This window comes from Thunnus thynnus, chromosome 3 (genome assembly GCF_963924715.1).
Source record: "Thunnus thynnus chromosome 3, fThuThy2.1, whole genome shotgun sequence".
Classification (NCBI taxonomy): Eukaryota; Metazoa; Chordata; class Actinopteri; order Scombriformes; family Scombridae; genus Thunnus; species Thunnus thynnus.
Genome location: NC_089519.1, coordinates 11179201 through 11202418, shown reverse-complemented (window position 1 = coordinate 11202418; position 23218 = coordinate 11179201).

Below are 23218 nucleotides of genomic sequence, written 5' to 3'. Positions count from 1 at the left end.
CTTTAATCTCTGTTTCGACAACTTTCCAAATTTGCAACTGTTGCTAGACAACGGTGTTTATATGAACAATTGGTGTTGCTAGGTTACGGTGTTAGGGTGGTAGTAGATAGCCAAGCCTCCTGTGGACCGTTTAGCCACTTGGCAACTTGAAATTGAGATTCACATTGTATTCCTCGCCCAGCGACAGAGTCATCAGATAAGCAAAGCGGTTGGTTTGAGACTTAACCAAAAAGAGAGAGAAAGCAGTATAGCAAAAGCAGACTGCAAATAATTTAAGATGTTTTTCACTTGTTTCTCCTTTTTTGATTCTCCAGTTCGCTCCAATGAAGAAAAGCCTTTACTGCCCAAACAAGGGCATCAATGTCTCCCTCTCTTTCCTTCCCTTTAACACTGATATGGTTCTCTGGCTCCCAATCAAATGCTCACTTCATTAGCCCTCTTCTCTGCTCTCCTCATTGGCCCTTGGAAAAGAAGGGCAGAGACACACGCTGGCAGTCAGATGGGCACATACACACTTACACCCCATTGCCCAGTCAGCCCCCAAATACACACACACACACACACACACACACACACACACACATACACACACACAAGAAGTTTGCACAGCTATTCTTGTTAGGACATTGCATTTACTTCCATTCATTGTGGGCAGCCGAACCTAAACCCTAACCCTAACCTTAACCTAACCTCAATGCACACCTTACCCCTAACCTTAGCCACGACCTCAGAAATTATGTTTTGCCTCATTAGGACTGGGCTTTGGTCCTCATGAGGACTACTGGTCCTGACAACGTCGGTGTTCATACCAGAAAAAAGTCCCACACACACACACACACACACACACACACACACACAGGCAAACACACAGAACGGTTCTGACTTTAAATAATGAGAGAGCTGTCACATCAGATCAGTGTCTGTGCCGCGGCATGGCCTGGTGGTCAGCAGGACGGATGGGAGTAACCGCTGGCGGCTGACACCCTCTGGACACATAGGGAAGGAAAAGGAGATAGGAAGGGAGGGAGGGAGAGGGGAGGAGATGTGGAGGGGTGGTGTCTGGAGAGAGAGAGAGAGAGCAATGGAGATGGACAGAACTGCAGTCTGCCATCTCCCTTAGCGTCGGATGCCTGGAGGGCTAAATGGAGGGGGGAAGAGGAGTGTGAGAGGGGAGTGGGGTGTTGAGAAAAGACTGAGATGTGTAGGTGTAAGAAGAAAAGAGAAAACAAGAGAGGCAAAAAGAAAAGAGGAGAGGTGAAAAAAAGAAGAGGAGGAAAAAAGAAGAAAGAAAAGAAAAAGAAAAGAAAAGACAAAACAAGAAATGAAAGGGAAAGAAATAAGACGAGGAGAGGAGGAACAAGAGGAAAGCAAAGGAGAAGATGAGAGATGAGAAGTAAAGGAAAAGGAGAGTGGGAGAAGTGGGAGACAAGAGGATAAGAAAGAAGTGAAGAAGAGAACAAAGAGGAAAGGAAATGATAGGAGTGAAAAGGAAATGAAAAGAGAGCCAAGAGAACAAGAAATGAGAAGGGAATATAAAAAAAGAAGAGAAAACAAGACAACCAGAGAGGAAAGAAGTAGAAAGAGGAGGAGGAGAGAAAACAAGAGGGAAAGGAGGAAAGGTGTAAACAAGAGAACAAGGGATAGAAGATGAGAACAGAGGATAAGAAAAACCCAGGAAGAAAATAAGTGTAATGAAAGGAAAGGAACGGAAAGAGGAAGACAGGAGAGGTGAAAACAAGACAGAAGGGGATAGGTTAGGATAGGATAGGATAGGAAAAGAAAGGAAAGGAAAGGAAAGGAAAGGAAAGGAAAGGAAAGGAAAGGAAATGAAAGGAAAGGAAAGGAAAGGAATGGAAAGGAAAGGAAAGGAAAGGAAAGGAAAGGAAAGGAAAGGAAAGCAGACAAAAAAAAATAAATAAGGAACAGATAACAGAAAAGGTGCGGCAAATAGAGGGAAGAAAGTGGTAAAAGCTAATTCCACCCAAATAATAGCGCGAAGCAATACCCTGGAGACAATGGAAGGAGGAGAGATAGAGACGAGGAACACAGAGGATTGAAAATCTGGCTGTTTGTCCGGTAGAGGTCAGAAAGCATTAGTGTCAGTGCAGCCAACTAAGGCCTCAACTTTCCCTCTCTTACTCCTGGCTCTCTCAAGCTCTCTCTGCCACATTTTTGCACCGATAATGAAGACTGACAAAAGACTAAGTAGGTGAAATTGACATTCATCTTCTGAACTGAAATAAATAATACATCTCAGATGATCCGATTCTCTGTCAGTCTAGACAAACTTTTAAATGAAGTACATGAGGTGTACTTGTGTTTCTAATACCCAAGTAAATAAATTCTCTTATTTCCTAACTGCCTTTAAGAATGCCTGCAGCACAGAGATTTGTATACACCCCACTTCTCTCCTCGTCCCTAGCGTAACCCTTTCCCCACACAGCCTCCAGTTCGCCCCCACCCCTCCCCCCCACCTAGCTAAACCCATCATCTTTATTCAATATGGCCCCTGGTAAGCATTTTAAGTCGGCTTAGCTTGTCAGAAAACTTCCATTTTTTGGAGTGTTGACTCTCTCTCCCTCTTTCTCCCTCTCTTTCTCCCAGTCTCTCTCTCTATATACCTAATGCCCACCCCCACGTTACACACAAACCAACAGACACACACACACACACTCACACACAGACACACACACAGAGTTGCTTGCTTAATACTCGGAACATCAGAATAACGCCAGTAATATTGAACCATGCCAATTTGTCAGGCAAATCAATCTCCATAAATTCAACACAGAGATAGGAATTACCTATGTCTTCCTAACTATAACACAGACATACATACCCACACACACACACACACACATACTCATGCAGGTACATCTATCCCTGCAACCCCAGGGGGCTGAGAGATGGTGCCAATAATGGGAATGGAGGACACCGTTTTCTCCAATAAAATCACAAATAGCATATTCCCCTGACAGTCTGGATGGGCTCCGAGAGAGATGTTCTGTAATATTACTATGACTGTGCGCATGTACTGTGTGTGTGCGTGTGTGTGTATGTGACCATAAATACATTTCAGCTCATGGATGGATGGGGGATCTCCACGGTGATTTGTTTGCTTGGATTAAATGTCAGTTTTGGAAATGTGTTGTTATACCTGAATTCCTGAGAGAGAGAAAAAGTGCAAGAGTAGGCGAGACAGACAGACCCACCTGAGAGGTGTGTGTGTGTCTCTTTAGTGATAACAAGTAATCAAAATAACTATAGTGATGCATAGTGTGTGCGGATACATATTCTGCAGTTTGTGTAATAGCATGTGCTGTCTGTCATTAAAAAAAAACACACTGGCGATTAATACAAATGTTCAGATACTCAACATGTTTTTACTCATAATTTAAGTTAAAATATTTATGAATGTCTAAAATGTGTCATTAATTGTTCATTTGAAATGTTTTCTTTTTTAACTGTTAAGGAAGCATTTCTATTAAATTATTTCACAAAGTGTGAAAATATCTGCATACCATTTAATGCTTTTCTGTATACAATTGTAACATAGTTAAGCAAAACAGTGGTGACGTGATCGGGTATCAATCATAAACTCCAACCAACAATAAGAAATAATAACCGGAAATAACTCCAGTTCAATGTGTACATGTGTAGTCTTCTTCACTAGTGGTTAACCCCATCTAGTCTCTACCTTGGTGCTGTGAGACTGGTGCATTCACTGTCCAATCATTAGGTGGCCAAACCTGCACGGCAGGTGAGAGTCCCTCCTGCCTGAATCAGACTTGTTGCCCTGTCAGGGATCAGCCAGCGCCATCTGAACTAGGTCCCAGTACCACCCGGCACACTTACAATCAGGAACTATAAAAATGACTGACAACCACTGATCCTGATCCTGTGAAGCAGTTGCATCATATCACTCCCTGTGATGGAAACACGTGCAGCAGGCCCTGAGGCAACACCAGGTGAGCAAATGTGTCCATTCCCAGGGGAGGGGCGTCATTTATCCTCAGGATGGGCCATGTGTGTGGTGTGTTCTCCCTAAGCACAAACAGCTCATCTATGATCCAACCAAAATGATCTGTTTAGCTGGGAGAAGCTGCCACTCACCCCAACATGGCCTTCTTGTGTACATTATGACAGCTGCTGTGTTGAGGAAACTGAGAGTGTGCCAACACTAAATGAATAAAGGAGAATCTCCATTCTGCCTGTGAAGACTCACAGTCTATCTGATGTAGATTGCTGGTCTACATTAGATATGTCTGTGCTGACCTTGGCATGTTCTCTTGTTGAGGTTCAAAGTCAAGAACAACCGCTGTGGTTCTTGTAGGTGCTCTTTTCACTCGCTCAAACCAACACTTGAGACTCCTCTGCTTTCTTGTAGAAGTTTGCCTCAACAAAAAGTAAAGAGGCTGCATACATGCTGCAACTTGTTTCATCTTCATCTTGTTTTCCCTCATGTTAAGAAGTCTGAACTTTTTGTGTACTGTGGAGAACTGAAAGGGGAGTTTTTATGCATTACAAGTTAGAACTCAAAGAGTTCCAACTCAAAGAGAAGTTTGCTGCTGTTCACGGGCAACTGTCTACCAAATATTCTCACTTCAAAAGAGCTCAATGTCAGTCAATGCAACACATTCATTCCATTCAACACTTCATATGAGTCTGTTAATTGAGGGAAATATTACAATAAGATCCCCATATTTTTTGGTACATAGAATATTGACTAAAAGAACATACACACTGAAAAAAGCACTCAACCTTATTTTTCAAAGGTTTGTTTATGGTGTCTTACTGCAAATTTTTTTAAAAAAAACCTTGGTTATAACAAGGTTTCACATCTGAAAGAGGGGCATTCTGTGATGTGCATGGCTGAAATACATGTTGCCATAAACAATTTGCAAGCTGCAGAATCAATACTAAGCTGTCACACTAAATTACAGTTCATGACAAGCACAGTCTAACTTGGTGGATTCATTAATGGTAATCTCAGCTATTACAGCCAAATAAGCTTTTTATTACCACTGTCCAACTGGGATTTAACCAGAAATATCCCTGTAACATTCTCTAGCCATCACAATTATTTCTGCATGCTTTTTTCACTCTTCAGCTGCAACCTTCCTGCTACAGTATGTTGCTTCGATGCACTTAGTAATTGACCCGAGATTGGTTGACTGACTGACTATATTCAGGCATATAATACAACTATTGTCCAGTATTGTATGAAGCAGTGTGGAGTGTGCCCATTTGTACTGTGGTCCTATTATCTATGTACTTTGTGTTGAAAATATGTCTGCAATAATGCCAATCCATGTGCATGCATTGATTCATTGACTCACAGTAATATAATGATCATTCTGACTTTGTTTCTGACACTATGCATCTCATGGTATCACTCATTATGGATTGAACAGGCTATATTTGAAAAGGTACAGCTGGAAATTCTCTAGAACAGACCAAACTGCCCTGGAGCATACCAATAGCAATTTTAACACCTATTCACTGCTGTTCTCCTTCAGGATTCACATTCATTTTCTCTTCTTTGGTAAAGAGGTGGGCCAAGGAAAGGTAGAGACAGATGTGATGGCTACAACATGTGAATGTTTTTCTTGTGACACATTTACAAAGTGTAATTGTCTCTCTACCTGTGTTAGAGCCCAGTTACACCAACATTTAGAAAGGCAAAACTATGGACTAAAATAAATGAATTTGAGTGTATTGTCTTGCTTTTGGTAGTTGGTGCAGTGCTTTCATGTGGTGCAGGTCAAAATTTTAATTTCTAAAATACTGGTTTATGAGCAAATACGTGCAAAACTGATGACGTTTCCATCAGCCTCAGCTGAGTGCAGCTTTGTTTTGAGTGCTAATTAGCAAGTGTTAGCATGTTAACACACTAAACCACAGGTAAGATGGTGAACATTGTGAACATTATACCTGCCATCAGGCATCAGCATGTAAGCATGCCAGTGTTAGCATTTAGCTATACGTATTGTATTAAGGGACATTAGGAAAATGTTTGGGGGTGGGGATGAGGGGCTGAATTTTATATTTCATTTTTCATCCAGTCTAATTTATATTTACTTTAGACCCTCCCCTTGACACTGAAAAAAACAAAAAACAATACATGACAGACATAATGAGATTGTGAAAACACAACTACTGATTCTGAATAAAAAGCTGCTAAATAAATTGTTTTCCAGCTTTTGAATTATCGAACCATGAACAGGCTCCAGCTCTGTGGCTGCTGAATGGCTTGAGCACCTGAATATTTACCCCACCCCGAATTACAACAAGAGGCTGAATTTGATTAGATGATGTTGTAGCCTGATGTGTGTGAGATAAGATGTCTTACCGTCCTTCATAATTAAAGTGGCATGGAGTATTGAAGATGATTCCTCCAGATAGCATGTACTCTCATTCTATTGACCATCAGCATGGTTGATCTGGCTTTTACACACGGTGTCATAAACAGTTGTCATCAATGTAGCTGAATGAGACAAAAGCACCTTGCAATGTTTGTCTGAATGTCATAAAACAATTACATGATCAATTATACAGCCTCATATCAGCACTGAGATGACTAAGATGAAAAACAAAACCAAGAAAAATGGAACAATACCCAAGGAATCTATCGCAAATCCCTCTCAGTATAGCAGGAATCCTGCTAATCTGTATAACAGATGAGCAGTCAGACATCTCCCTTATCATAGGGCTCAAAAGATCAAAACCTTGGACAGAGATCATGATGCACATTGTGCAGAATGTTATATAAGATCCATCTGTGAAGTAGGAGGCCGCTATAAACTGTAGGCTGAAGTACTGATAATCTTCAACCTTTATAACAACTGAAAATGATTTGACATCAGTGAAGTTTTCAGTTCTACATAGCTTTGTGATCCAGAAGCCTCTAGGCAGATAGAAGCATTGCAGATAGGCAGGCCTATATCATTTAAAAAATCTCCAACTATTTGAAATCTGTTTTTTTCCCCCCATATCCACAAGTCTATTAGAAATGGTAGAAATCTTTAGTTTTATATTACTGTGATGTGAAAATGACAGACATGTGATTCGTACAGGTCTGAAAAGTAAATGGGCTGCTGTTGACGAAGAAGTTGTTTGATTGAACAGACACATTGTTTCTTGGCTGCAAGTTTTGGTTAAATTCAAAATGGATTAGCATTACAGACATGGGACATTTCCCACACAGCATCATCAGACACAGCATCATGGGACACTTCAATTTGCACAAATCCATTCACCGAATCGAAATATTTTTCGAAAAATTTAGGCAATCTTAGCCCCCTGCACACAAAGGGCTTTCCTGCATGTTTATCTGTGCCAGGGCGGATCCACCAATTCTGGCTTCTGAGGGGTTTAAGCAGCAAAATATTTCGCCCCACCCCACATTTCAAATAATAAAACTTCATATGAATTAGATCTTATGGTTCATTGAGATTAGGTGTCTGACTGTCTGTCATATTTAAAACAATTAGGACACATGAGTCATATAACCAGACACCTTAACCAGGTGTGTTTTTGAGCAGCAGCTGGAGACTCAGATGGAACTTTTTCCTCCAGATAGCTGAGCCAAGCAGAGGGCACTGGCAAATATCCAAATCTCTCTGTCAGTGACTAGTTAAAGTCCCAGATCACACAAGAGGAAGACAGCTGTGTACAGCACGCGTTCTCATGCTGTACCACTGCTAAGCTCTCGTTTTAGGCACAGCTAGTGATTTATGCCCAAAGTGACATATGTAAATTAAGCTCTCAGTGTCATGGTTACAGTCTGGGTAACTGTGAAAGAACGAGCCAGTGTGTGATCAGATCAGTTTGTGGACTAGGGGATACCCGTGCAAAACTGATCATTATAGTAATATTCCAAACTATAAACAGCAACAGTCAACAAGTTTCAATTCACTGAGCAGAACAACTGACAACGTGTGATGCTTGTATTATTATAGTCTAACTTTATATGACACATTTACCCCAGGTCAGCTCCCTGTTGTGATGCAGAACAAAGGAGCAACTGTGCAAGATAGTGAAAAAATGATGCGCTCTTGAGACATATCAATCAGTAATAAGTAAGTTTGTGTTCTTCAAAAGGGACATTAGCTATTTGTTTGATGGTGATGAGGAAAATAAAAACCTGATACAGAGACAGGATTGTTCCTCTGCATGTAAAACACCTTTATGACCTGTGGTGCACATGAAAGACATTTTTTGATGTAGCCTAAATATTTGATCTCTTTTTTATATTATAACTCTCACAAGGGAGGGCTGAAATAAAAGACATATGGAGTAAGAAAAAGTCAGGATACCCTTCCTTCAGCAAAAATGAACATTATGATGATTAAGTTGCAGGGGTAATGTAAGTTCTAATTAAACAATACAAACACTGTCTCATGGTAGGGTAGGGGAGACAGGCTACAGCCCTAATATCTGAGGCCAGGAACTCATAGCAGTGGAGCACCAGCCTCAGGTGCTACAACCAGTGCCTGATGAATAACACAACATGAACCTATTAGGAAGATGGAGACAAACAACCAGCCCAGAACAGGCAGAGCCAGAGCTACATCACAAAGATGTTTCTCTGTCATCCGGCCAGTGTTGTTCAAGCTCCTCTCAAAAACCTACATATGGGTAAAGAAAATGACAGAATAAATGCACTTAACAATGAAACTGCCCTTGACATCCCGAAGGATATGCCTTCTGCACAACACCTACAATACTGTTATACTTATTTATGTTTTAAGGTTTTTTGTATGTGTGCACAGCAGGGAGGAGGAGGTTGAGTTAGGAAGAAGACAGTAAACAGCATGAGTTCTATAATGGCTTTCTCTTCCATTCTGGCTTGTTTGGGCTCATCATTCGTTTTCTTCTTCATGCCCTGACCCCTGATCTTGCCTTTCACCCACCATTCCTACTGTCACAATGGCAGACAGCTCTCCAGCTATCCTCTATTATCATACAACAACCTTCAAATATTTATTTCTTTTCCTCCCAAATCCTCAGCTTTGTGAGCACCTCTCTGATTCTCTGTTTTCTTCTTTTGCTTTATACTCCACCCTCTATCGGCAACTCCAACTGTCTATCAAAAGTTTTCCTTACCTGACTCTAAAAATCCATTTGAGCATCCAGGGAAGAGAAAAATATAGCGAGGACATGTACTGCTGCTCTGATCTGTAACGTTGCAGCAAATAGTAATTTCACTCAGGAAATGATGTACAAATTGTACTCATCAATCTTGACATATCACAGATTCTAACTCAGTCCAAGGTGAGAAGAGGAAGTCTACATTTAGCCATTAATACAGGTCTTAAAGTCGGACTATGTAACTTTTGCTGGACAGCTGTGGCCATGAGAGACATATACTGGAAAATAAATTATTTTATGGCTACTTGGGGGCAGCAGAAACACGTTGTGAACACATCACTGACATATCATCACCTTTTAAGTTGATATGGCAAACTTGTTAGCAGTTACTTATTTACACATCCAGTAGCTACAGAGCAATATTATCATTCATTTGGAGTCATGTTTCTGTCCACCAGTAGTGGAAAGTAACTGAGTACTTTTATTCAAAGTACTTAAGTACAAGTTTTAGGTACTTGTACTTTATTTGAGTATTTCCATTTGATGCTACTTTATGCTTCCTCTCCACTACATTTCAGGGGGAAATATTGTACTTTTTACTCCACTACATTTATTTGACAGCTTTAGTTACTTTTCAGATGAAGATTTGACACAATGGATAATATAACAAGCTTTACAATACAACACATTGTTAAAGATGAAACCAGAGGTTTCCAACCTTTTTGGCTTTTGGTGTCTTACAAAAAGCAGTGTGTAGTCGGGGTCACATTTCAGATGTCTATGAGTTAACAGCTCCACCAAATAGTGATTTTTCCCTCTAAACTTCTCACATGCTTTCATTTCAATAAATGTTCAAATGATCCAATATTTCACCAAAAATAATGGTGACGCAGTGAATTTCAATGTTTCGCCATGAACAAACAAAGTGTTATAACTTGACTCTGCATGATCAGATCTTTTCCAAATTTCCCATGCTTGATAAGGGTCCCAGTCTGAAGGCAAGTACAGGCTCATATTGAGTCTTAGTCATAGCACCACCTACTGGCAACAGGAAGTCTTAAGCGCCACTCTTTTGCTAACTACTCCTAGCAGGTTAGTCAGAAACACATAAAATTTGCTCAGCCAAGGTGTAAGACCTTGATGATGATAACCCCTGAAGTTTTTGAGTTTTCATCATAAGCCATTGCCATGGCAACACATTGTTCACCACAAAATATGAAGTTGTTTTTAAGGGGCTAGACATGCTTGAAAACTCACAAAACTTTGCACACATGACAGGTCTTAAAGTCTGTAATAATGTTTAGGTGGCGGACATGTGTGTGGCAGAATGGCTCAACAGCGCCCCCTACAATATTTGAACGAAGTACCTACATGTACAAAAATCGGTACACAGATGTATCATGCCAGGGTGCACAAGAAAGTCTTGTGGACTCATAGCTTAAACCCAACAGGAAGTCAGCCATTTTGAATGTAGTGGTCAATTTTGGCGATTTATCATGCCTGCCATATATTTTAACGAACTCCTCCTACAGAATTCAATGCTTCAAAATCAGTGTGGTCATCTAGACTAGTTTGTGATCAAAAGTTATTAAAAGATTTAACTGTCGTTGAAGCGCGTGGCTGTGGTGTGGTGGTGAGTTTTGATGTTTCGCCATGACAGAGGTAACTGCTATGACTTTAGAGTAAATGCTCCAAGCTACACCAAACTTCACATGCGTGATAAGAGTCCCAGCCTGAACACTTCTACATGACAATATTCCATCAGTGATGCAAACTGGCTCAATAGTGTCCCCTATGAAATATCTACGAAGCAGCCCCAGCAGCAGGCAAAATAATGGACAAAGGAAGTGATGTTTATATCCTTTTTGCAATGTCTGAAAACAGCCCAGGTCTGAAGACATCTACATGCCCATGACAGAAGCCCTTCAATTGTGCCGCAGCCTGACGTGCGCAAAGGTGCGAGGGCCCGATCATCACTGCTTGCAGCTTTAATTTTACAGTGGTTCTTTTATGTAAGTAAAGGATCTGAACACTTCTTCAACCACTGCTGTCCACCTGATGAATATAAGTCCAATGTTCACTCTCTTTGAGCTCTGTTTTTGCTCTCTATCAACTCCTGAAGGAAATATCTGGCTCTTAGGCTGCTAAATGCTCCACTGTGTTCACCAGCTAGTTGCTAACTATGTCTGTTTGCTGTTTGGTGCTGAACAGGTAGTGCACAGTGGGGTTTTTAAAGCTTTTTCCCAGAAAAAAGCTGCCTGCTGTGGCTGAAAATGACATTGAGAGAGCGGTGAGAGTGAACCAAAACTAAACCAAACAAAACAAAATTATGGGCTGGGCAGCTAAACAATGAGCTGAAACTCACTGTAAAACTCTGTAGAGCCAAGGGGAACTACAGAGTTGCTGATAATTCTCTGTAGTTTTTCATATATGTGTCGTATACAGTATGAAATGCTCCTATTTTCATATATTTGCCATGTATGAAAGCAGACAGTGAGAGGCAGACAGCTGTCTTCTTCTCGGTCAAACCAACCTGGCTTTATGATTGTTGCCATAGAGACAGTGCTAAAGTAAACAATTTTACAGTGATCTTGTGACTAAGGACTAAGGTTGCCTGGGCGCTGCCTGAATAACTGAGAGCGGTTCAACTCTTTTCCTTCAGACTTGATGTGGCATTTTACTGTGCCAACACTGGCACTTGGATATGTAACTGTTGTCTCCTTGATCAATCAAGTTTGTGTTCGTCAATAAATCTCTTTGCTTAAGACATCCATATCTGCAGGAGTTTCTGCATTTACTACTTAACCGGTATATGGCAAATAGCCCTATTCTACTACTGTAGTAATCCCTATTATGGTAAAAACCATTCAATCAAGTAAAGAGAAACAACAGTCCATCATTACTTTTAGACATGAAGGTCAGTCAATCCAGAAAATTTCAAGAACTTTAAGTTTCTTCAAGTGCAGTCACGAAAACCATCAAAAACCGGCTCTCATGAGGACCGCCTCAGGAAATGAAGACCAAGAGTTACCTCACCTGCAGAGGATAAGTTCATTAGAGTTACCAACCTCAGAAATCACCAATTAATGTCACTTTAGATTAGAGCCTACATCAATGCTTCCCAGAGTTCAAGTAGCAGACACATCTCACATCAGCTGTTTGGGGGAGACTGCATGAATTGGGCCTTCGTGGTTGAATTGCTGCAAAGAAAACACTACTGAGGAAGACCATGTGGTTGGCGCTTAGTAGAACCATCATTTGTTTTTTAACAGGACAATGACCCAAAACACACCTCTAAGCTCTGTAAGGACTATTTGACCAAGAAGCAGAGTGCTGCATCAGATGACCTGACCCCCACAATTACCTGAACTAAACCCAACTGAGATGGTTTGGAATGATTTGGACTGTAGAGTGAAGAAAAAGCAGCATATGTTTGAACTCCTTCAAGACTGTTGGAGAATCATTCCAGGTGACGACCTCATGAAGCTTGTTAAGATATTGCAAATAGTGTGCAAAGTTGTCATCAAAGCAACTACTACTGGCTACTTTAAGGAATCTAAAATATGAAAGATATTTTGGTTTGTTTAACACTTTTTTGTTTACTACATGATTCCATACGTGCTATTTTATAGTTCTGATGTCTTCATTATTGTTCTACAGCATAGAAAATAGTAAAAATAAGGAAAAACCCTTTAATAAGTAATTGTGTCAAGACTATTGACTGGTGCTTTAGATTATAGCTGCTTTAAGGAAAAATAGTAAATGTTAAAACATAGCGTTGTTATGTGGAGCGAAGCAGCTGGACCCAAATGCAGGAGACTGCAGGCTGAGTGAGGCTGAAGAAACTTTTATTATCAAAGGCTCATGCAGGCAAAACAAGGCTGGCAGATAAGAGCAAAACAGAATACAGCACAAACAGAGAAGAACAAAACTGAGCAAAGGATCCAACAAAACTGAACTGAAAACCAGGACTTAAATACAAACTGAAATAATGAAACAACAAGGAACAGGTGGCAAGACACAAGGGCAGGCTGGGAGCTGATTGGCTGGGGAAGACACAGGGAGCAGGGTAGGTGTGGAGGGAAAAGGAGGGCTGAGGAGGAGTACATGAATACAGGAGGAAAAACACAGGGCAAACCAAAGCCCAGAAACATCAGTTCGACAAACAGAGAAAAAGTCTGAGGGCATCTGGAGGACTGGTGGAGGGACACATAACCAGACTGGGACAGAAACATAACAAGTGTAACAGTAGCACAAGCAGAGAAGAGTCATCAAGCTACGAAATCGACTCATTACTGTTTGTGAGACAGCAATGTCCATTTAAAGCCAACATTAGCTAACATTAGTTACCATTAGATAGAGGTCATACCAGACCAAGCAGCTGAAACAGAAAAAGTGTATTAAATTGAGCACAGGTGCATTTCTTTTGTATGAATTCAGCTTTTCTTTTGTCAGAGGAAGAGCGTGTTATTTCCTCTTTCAAAAGATGGTGTCACCAGTCAGAGCAACTAATTGATTGGTGCATCTGAAAATACATATACAGGAAGTTAGATAACATTATGTTCTTTTAAGACAAGAACAAAAATAAGTATTTTTTTTAAAAACCTATATGTGACTGGTATGCTATTGTTCTTTTGTTTTGTTTTGTTTTTTTTCCTCTTTTATTAATATAGCTCATTTGTTTGCTGGCAGTCCAATATAGTTTCAGAATTTTGCTGACTCAGCTTTAAACATTAATCTTCAGCAGCACAGGTATTCCTCGGATTATAGCTGACTGTTTTGTTTTGATGCTTTTATTTTTCAGCATATTGAATGAACTATTACTACTTGTATATAGCGAAAAAGCAGCTGCAAAAGTACTCCTCTTTATAGCCAATCAATACAGTATAAGCCTGAACATGATGATAGAAGTGTGAAATTGCGAACAGGTCTTTGAAATAATTTCATTAGTCTGTTTCAATACTGTGAAATCCGAGATGTCTGCTGATATAATTTATGAATCACCCGCGGATGCTGCTGCCTTACATGCCTATTATGTGTTTGTATGGACATTAGGCACACAAACCCACTCAATATATATATACATTCTATATCAATAATGTGCATCTGTGAGGATAATGCGGGCAGGTGCTCTAATGGGAAAACAAACACAGCAGTCTTTTTTTTGTCACCTGCCTCTCTCTCTTTCTCTCTCTCTCTCTCTCTCTCTCTCACGCCAACATGCCAAGTGCCTTGTCTGCCCATCTATCATGCAGGGAGGCAGATGATTGGCCGCCTCGGACTGCTCCTCATAACAACACTCTCTGCATGGTAACTGTTACTGAGGAGAGAAAATTACCAAACCCACCGAGATACAACCTGCTAAAAATAGCTGTCATCAAAAATCCCTGCTGCTTGTTACACCCAGTGTGTGTGTGTGTGTGTTTGTGCATGCGTGTTTGTGTGTGTGTGTGTGTAGGTGGGTGGGTGTGAGTATGTGTATGGCATAGGGAGAAAGAAGGAAAAAGAGACAGAGAGAGAGGTAATACATGACAGAAGGAATGATTGACTGACAGACTGATTGACACTCTAAATGGCTGACTGATTGTATGATTGATTTACTTACCACCTCCTGTCTTCGCTAAGTAAGTAGCATAAATCAGCAACTGCAGCAAGGAGCAACACTTAAAAAGACTCTGCCAGGCCTTTGGGTATTTCTGGCTATTTCAAAACAAGATAAAGTTACTGACACATTACCTAGACTCAAACACATGATGGCAACTCAACATCAAAAATACATAGATAAAACTCAAGATGGGAGTGTATGAATGCGATGTGTCTGTGTGTGTGTGTGTGTGTGTGTGAGAGAGAGAGAGAGCCAGAGAACCCAGTGGCCATACTGATGTGTCTAGCAGGTTGAACTCCTTGATGTGCTCGTATTTACAGATATGACCCAGGGCCCAATATAATCTATTTAGGTACCTGTAACTATGTTGAGCCGGGAGGAATGCTAAAATATTCACACGTGCGTGTGTGTGTGTGTGCTCCACAGGTGTGTTTGTCTGTGTCCAAACTCAACAGCCTTGCTTTAAGCTTTCTTTGCTTTAGTTGCTTTCAGTGGCAGATACTGTAGGTATTAAGCTTCAAAAGATGGTTTTATTGTTGTGGAAAATAATTTAACAGTCCAGCCCTGAAAGCCAAAATTATAAAATTGGAAGGCGTACTTTCACCTAAATTGTTATTTTAGCGGGTCATACCATACTGATAATCAGCATGTTGGATAACAATTGTTGGTTTGCCGCATTGCAGTGTCCTGATGAAGACAAACCATTGGGAGAAATTTGACCCGATGTTAAGGGAATGGGAGCAAAATCTAAGAATTGCAAATTATTACATCAGATTGAAGATATAATTTTTCAGAGTTCATGTTCAGTATTTTCTTTTTTTTTCTCTCCTGAACACACACAGGGACAAACAGTCATAGTCTAACAAACAAGCAAAGGAAAATCTAAATCAAAACACACACGCACACATATACACACACACAAACAACAGATCGAAGCAAGTGAGCTCTTTAAGGATGGAGTTTGTTTTCCCTTTTTGCCCACAGTTAGGTCCATAGTGTCGGATTGTGCTGCATCTCTTTCACAGTGAACTGAAGCCTTGAAAACTCCACCACAATGCCCTGCCAATAAAATACGGCTCTTCAAACGAAGTATGTCATACTAACAATACCCCACACCACATGAGTGCACACAGACGAACACGCACAAACGCATTTTGTCAGCACAATATCAATATATATTGGCATGCTACTGTTGTGTCCTGCCATCCCTGCTATATTCCCTCCTCTCAGAAAAAAAAAAAAAACTGCAGCATATTCTGCCAGCTGGAAGCCTTAGTGATTATTTAACTGCTCTGGGCTTAGCTTGGCAGCCCGCGAAGGGAGGATGAGGGAGGAGAAGAGACGAAAGAGGGAGGAGAACAGAGGAATTAGCGAGGGATGAGGTGCTCGGGAGTACACGTGTGTGATTGTGTTTGCCTGAACTTCTGTGTGTTGTGTGTATGCGCATGTGTGTGCATGTGTTTGTGGATACTCTAAAAGCATTAATGTGCGAAAATTTACCGAGAGCATCCTTGAGCCGATTTTAGAGTGTCAGATCTGTGCGCATGCAAGTTCTCTGTCAATCGGGAATGCTATGACAGTGAATCCAGCTATATGGATCAGTCCCTAACATGCAGGATTCTATTTTTCCCCACCAGCTCACAAACACCCTTGCCCCCACCTCTCTAGTTCACCCTTCCTAAAGGATAATACAACAAATAATTAGCAGAGATTCTGCTGTGCTGGAGAGAGAGATTACGCAAAGGATACACGGAAGAATCCTCTCAGTATGCTGAGAATAGTAACAATTGAATTCCTCCAAAGCTAGAATAACATAATCCTATAATTGATATCCAATTTTGGGGTGCTGGAAACATTACTGATGTGTTATTGCTCCACCACCATGAGGAATTCTCCAGATGATATTTCAGTGATTAGTGTGATGTTTTGATCCAAAAACATGTTGCCAAAGCATATAAACAGAAGTGAATCATTAATACAGCCAATACATAGAAAGAAAAGATACAGAGTACATAGAAAGTAGCTACTGATAACACATGTAGATAAAGAATTAAATGGGTTATTTTAAATCAGAGCAAAATAAAATATTGTGTATTGCTGTATACAAAAATAAAGAAAATGAGAGCATGCCTTGTTTTGGATTTACCACCTCCTCTGTTTCTGGGTACAGGATTGTTTTTCTCTAATCTGTTGTTTTCTATTTTGATCCAGTTTGTCTGTCTGTATTTAGTTAAAATTGTGGAGTCCCGAGGTTTTTAGTTTAGATCAAAGATGGTAGGTGGTACTGTCTTTGAAGTGACTGATGACTTCAAGCTTTTGAATCGATCAAACACCTAATAAGTCTCAAGTCAACTGTTCCAAGTCTTATACAAGTCATTATTTGTTTCTCTGCTGGTTCGCACTTCCAAACGTACCCGTCTCTCCTGCTACAATACTGGCTGCTGGCATCTTGATTAAAACTATGCGATGAAAGGAAAATTTACACATAATTTTTCATATTTTGGCTTGGGGAATCCTCCTCAAGGCATTCTATTCAAGTTCTGGTGAAGTCACAAGTCTTTAGTGTCAAAGTCATATTGGAAGTCTTTTTTGTTTTGTCCTGTCGAGTCTGAATTCATGACTTGAGTCCACACTTCTAAAAGAGTTGGTGAAACAACTTTTACAGTATTTGCCTATTTGTTTAAATTGCTGTATAGAGTTCGTGTTCATTTTATTAATATTAATATTAATTCATTTAATTGTTTCCAGCTGGATGTGATAAATCTACCACATCTGTATGTGAACTGAATCTCATGCGATGTGATGTGCATGCTAACACAGCGATGTTGTGCTCGCAATCTCATCCCATAGATATATCTCCAAACTATGACTCTCATGAGGCAAACAGCAATCACTAAAAAGAAATATCAGTTATACATTTTGATGTGTTTTTCCTTAAAGATCATTATCCTTCAGATCTGTTACCAGAACCGACTTAATGAGGTGTAATGTGAATATATGCAGACTAGTCATGTTGCAGAATAAAAAAGAGTAAGCACTATTCTGAAAATATAATGTTGGCAAATTATATCCTTGTATCCCCAAGGATATGTGTGTGTATGTGCGTGTGTAGGCAGGTTGAGCTATACTTACGAGGACTGACTCTTGACATCCCTTTGTTCTTGTGAGGGTATTTTGGATTTTGAGGACTTTGTTTTGGCCAGTCCTCACAGTGACCCGTCATCACTGATTTTAGGGTTAGTGGTTGAGATGGTGAGCCTCAAAGGAACGAACGATTCCATTCTGTGCTCTCGAAAGTAAAAAAAAAAACACTGTGTGTGTGTGTTTGTTTTTCTGTGCATGGGTGTGTATGCCTGTGTCTGAGGATATAAAACAGTAAATAGAACATTTTAACCTCAGAGGGGATGTCTGTAAGTACCTTCTTGCTGATTCAGGACCGAGCCACTGAGTAAAGATGTTGTTGTCTGTCTCTGCGTGTGTGCGTGTGTGTGTGTGTGTGTGTGTGTGAAAGAGAGAGAGTGCTGGCACCTGTGAACGTGTGTGCGTGTGTGTTTGTGTCAGAACAGCCTCAGTGGAACTCAGTCTTTGAACTCTACAGCTCAGGCTGCATTTGTGACACGCATGCGTGCATTTCTGTACGTATGTGTACACATGGGGGTGAACTAAAAGCAGTGAGTATTCCTTTGACACATATAAACACATGTGTGTTTATGCTTCAATGAAGCATTTAACAAACTACATAGAAAAATGTGACTTTGCTGAATCAACAATGTAAAAAAAGCTATTTTCCAAGTCCCATCGCTGTCCCTCTCTCTCTCTCTCTTCACTACATTTCTTGTCTCTCTGTTCAAAAGCTCCATTCATATTCAAGATCACTTACAATTGAATTTTCTCCACCATATATTTAAATAAAATGCAGCGGTGATCACTGGACTATTTTATAATATGATGACTCTCCGCTAAGGTCAATAGTCACCATTATGATTTTATATGATGTAACCACAAGGATCTTGTATATACAGATCACATACTGATGACCGTATTATAGAATATACCCATAACGTTATTATACAATCCATTACAGGACTTTATGACCCCAGGCACTATTAAAAGCTAAATTGGTCTCAGCAGCCAAAAAAAAGGCCGAGCAGTTAATTCCACCATGGAGTCAGTTTCTGCAGATAGACAGACAAGCAGTTAGATGAAAAGTTACAGTCATACGGGCAGAGAAGGAGATGAATGCACCAACACTTCATTTAAATCTGGGCTCTGATTTGATTCTTTTCCGCATGGTCCATTATTTTTTCTTCCTCGCTCCCAGCTTTTTAATGAGTGTCTTCATTCCGCATGTTACTGTCTGAAGCTGTGCTCCAAGCGACAGATATCTTTCCACTCCAGTACACATTATACAGCCAACGCCCTCTGTCCTCATTCTCTCCCGTTCCTCACTTCCTCAGACAGTTGCAGAGTCTATGTCCATCCAATTTGTGAGCCATTTTAAGTGATACGTTCCCGCCTCTCGCCAGTGTTTAATATTTCTCTCTCAGTTAGGCATCTGCTCCTCTCTTCTGATGCCCACTCTACCTTCTCTCATGTCTCCTCTCTGTCTACACTTTTCATCTTAATTTTACCCTTCTCCATATCTGCTCTAAGTCCTTTGTGGCTACATTCTTATAACACATACACAGTGAAAATTCATACTGGGAATTCCTGCGCATCTTTGAACTCATACATTTTTTTTTTGACGTTTTCTGCATTTCTATACTTACTGAACTGAACTTAAGAATGCTGCAGGAAACCTATCAAAAACATTTTTAATTTAGAAACACCTGGCACTTTCTGACAGTCTAAGAGCAGGATTACAGTGAAGATGCCATGCTAACGCCTTTCCTACTTTACTACTTAAATCTTGATTGCAATCCAAGCCGTTATCATTGTTTTTTTTTATTCTGTAGTCATTAAATGTGTGGAAATATCAGTAGAAAAGGAAACCAGAGGGACCTCAGAAGTAGAAAATTGTGTTGCCAGATAAATCTCCCAAAGGAAACATGCTGTACATTGCAAGCATTTAAGATTAGAAAATATCATCCAGTCTGAAGTAGGGGTGTGCCTGAATCCAAATACATTATTCAGCAAAGCACAAATAGTGTTTTTTTTCAGAATGTTTATTTCGTACAAATAAATGTTCACTGTTAGGTCTATCAGCAGGTCTCAATGAGGGGACTCACATCCACCTGCTGCATGACGCACATTTCCTAATTTAGACATCACTCCGAGAGTTGGGGGTGTTCCCCAGAGATAAAGCTGAGCTACTGACGGAAGCGAAGTGCTCCCAAGGGACTCTCCATAACCTGTTGTTCCCCTTCTCTTTTCCACAAAGTTAGGCTGTAAAAAATGGCAATAAATGAAAAGTGCAAAGCAAGAATCGTCTTTGAAGTACTTCTCTACACGTTACATGCTGTGCTGTCTCTGTGTTATGGGTGTATAAATAGTCAGAGGTCTGCCTGCACATTTGCGATTCACTTGGTTTTAGCTCAGTAGTCAGTGCAGTTGTCTATGATCTTGGAGACTCAAGTTCAAAGGCCGGTGTGGGGACATTTTTCGTAATATAGTTTATTCATAAAGTCTTATTTTAACACTTCAGTATCCTAACATTAAAAGCATAATAAAAACAAAAACTGGATTTTTACTTCTATTTCCACATTTATTCAAATACAAATACAAATATATGCCTCAACAAATATAGATACAAATACAAATACTGGGCTCTCTGTACATCCCTAGTCTGAAGTAATGAGTGTAGCAAGAAATTAAGGACAATAAGGAGTATCCATCAGGTTTTGTTGTCTCAAAACACACAATTTTCATTCTGTTCATTGTTAAAAAAAAATCTGGCAAAATTAAACCTTATATATCTAAGGATGTTTCATAAGGATATACTTAAATTTGCACAACTCAATCTGTCTGAGCATATCTTAAATCTGCTACTCCCAAAGTTTTATATTAACAAAGGATCAAATGATGATGTGTATATGAAAGGTGTTGCTTGCAATGATGAACCCGCAGAGAATTATCACCCAAATCTGCACTTTCCCTCAACATTTCAGCATCTTTCATCTTGGGCTTTCCGGCCCACAACTTTACTGTTATGATTCATCCTCATCACTTTCATCAGCATCACTCTCAGTCTCAGCTACATGTGTAATTTTGCACTGGGGGTGACATGGGTATGCACGTATGTGTATATGAGAGTGTCTGTATCACATTGTGTGTTTACACGTTTGTATGTGTTTAGTTGTTTTTCTTCTGTTGATCTTCTGATAGCTCTGAAAATGATGAAATACATATTTTATGTTGATTAAAGAAAATGTATGGTGCAAAGTAATTCCACATTACTGAAAAAGGGATTAAAAATATCTCATTTGAATGTTTGGAGTTTAAGAAATAAAATACAGGACGTTTCAGAAATTCTTAAAGAACAGTATTTACATATATTGGCAATCTCAGAAACACATCTAGACTCAACAATAAACAGTTCTTTATTGAACCTAGATGGGTATAATATTTACAGACAAGATAGGAATGCAAATAGAGGTGGAGTAGCAATTTCTGTTCAGAGCCAAATACCAGTAAGAGTTATGGAGGATCTAAGAAGTATAGAGTTGAAATAATCTGGCTACAAGTTCAACTGTCTTATTTAAAATCAGTATTTACTGGGTGCCATTATAGACCACCAAATACAGTGATAATGTATCTGGATCAAATATGTGAAATGTTAGATAGGATATGTGATATAAATAATGAGATTTACCTCCTGGGTGACTTGAATATTTGATTGGAATTCAAGGTGTTGTGCACTAAGAAATAAGTTGGTTTCTTTTGCAGATACATGTAATTTGTCACAAGTTATTACAAAGCCAACAAGAATTTGTTGCAGAGCTGATGGTTCACAATCATCAACTTCATCAATTTTTACAGATGTTGCTGAGTTGTGCTCAAAAGCAATATCAATTCCAGTAAGCTGCAGAGATCATAATCTAATTGCAGTCGGAAGGAGGACTAAAGTTCCAAAATCTGGTCAGAAAATATTATTAAAGTGGATATTTGAATATTTTTAACGAAAATAACTACTATGATGAAGTAAGAAATATTGACTGGTCAACAGTTCTACAAGCGGAAGATCCTGATTTGGCTTTAAATGTTTTTACTAACTTGTTAATGCCAATTATTGACATGTAATTTGTCACAAGTTATTACAAAGCCAAATGAGAATTCGTTGCAGAGCTGATGGTTCACAATCATCAACTTGCATTGATCTAACTTTTACAGATGTTGCTGAGTTGTGCTCAAAAGCAATATCAGTTCCAGTAAGCTGCAGAGATCATAATCTAATTGCAATTGGAAGGAGGAATAAAGTTCCAAAATCTGGTCAGAAAATAATATTAAAGTGGATATTTGAATATTTTGACGAAAATAATTACAGGCGGAAGATCCTGATTTGGCGTTAAATGTTTTTACTAACTTGTTAATGCCAATTATTGACAAGCATGCCCCTGTAAAAGAGAAAACTGTGAGAAATGTTATGGCAAAGAAACCAAGCCAAGGAAGAAGCAACCAGATTGGTTGCACTCCACATTACAGTGGAGTATATATTGCAAATTAAGGAATTATGTAACAAAACTGAACAAAATGGGAAAAAATAGAATTAGATATGCTAAATTAGACAATAGAAATGTATGGAATGCACTCAATAAATTAATAGGAAGCAAAGTGAAGCCAACAACATTCCTTTAGGAGGCAAATGGAGAATTTCTTACTAAAGCAATGTATAATGCTAATTATTTAAGTTATTATTTCAGGATTTGCATGATGGTATGGATATCAGACATGAAGAAGATAGGCTTTCTAGCAGGTTAATAAAAGACAGAATAATGACTAATAACTCATGGAAGTTTAAATTTGAAAAGATTAGTATTGGTGCAATAGAGAAATTATCATGAGCAAGTAAGGAAAAACCTTCAGGTGTTGACAACCTTGATGTGAAGCTACTGAACCTGTAGCAGAATTTCTTGCTCTCCCTATTTCTTACATCATTAGTTTAAATTTAGAAAAATGTGTTCGTTCTTCAGAATGGAAAATAGAAATGGTAAAGTACCATTCTCAGGTAAAAATAGTCAACCAATGAGACTACTACCCGCTTTGAGTAAAAATTATGGAGAGAATAGTATATGACCAAATCCAAATAATATTTCTTAAAAAAATATTTAAATATGGTGTATCAACATGCATATAAAAAGGGGCACTATACAACTACAGCATTAACTCAGAACACTGATGACTGGATGACAGAGATTGATGAGAAAAAAAGTTGTTGGTGCTGTATTCTTGGATTTGAGTGCAGCATTTGACATATTTGATCATAAGTTGTTAGTGAATAAGTTGAACTGTTATGGCTTTGAACATCTGCTGCTGCATGTATCAAAAGTTATCTCACCAACAGGAAATATACTGTACATTTTA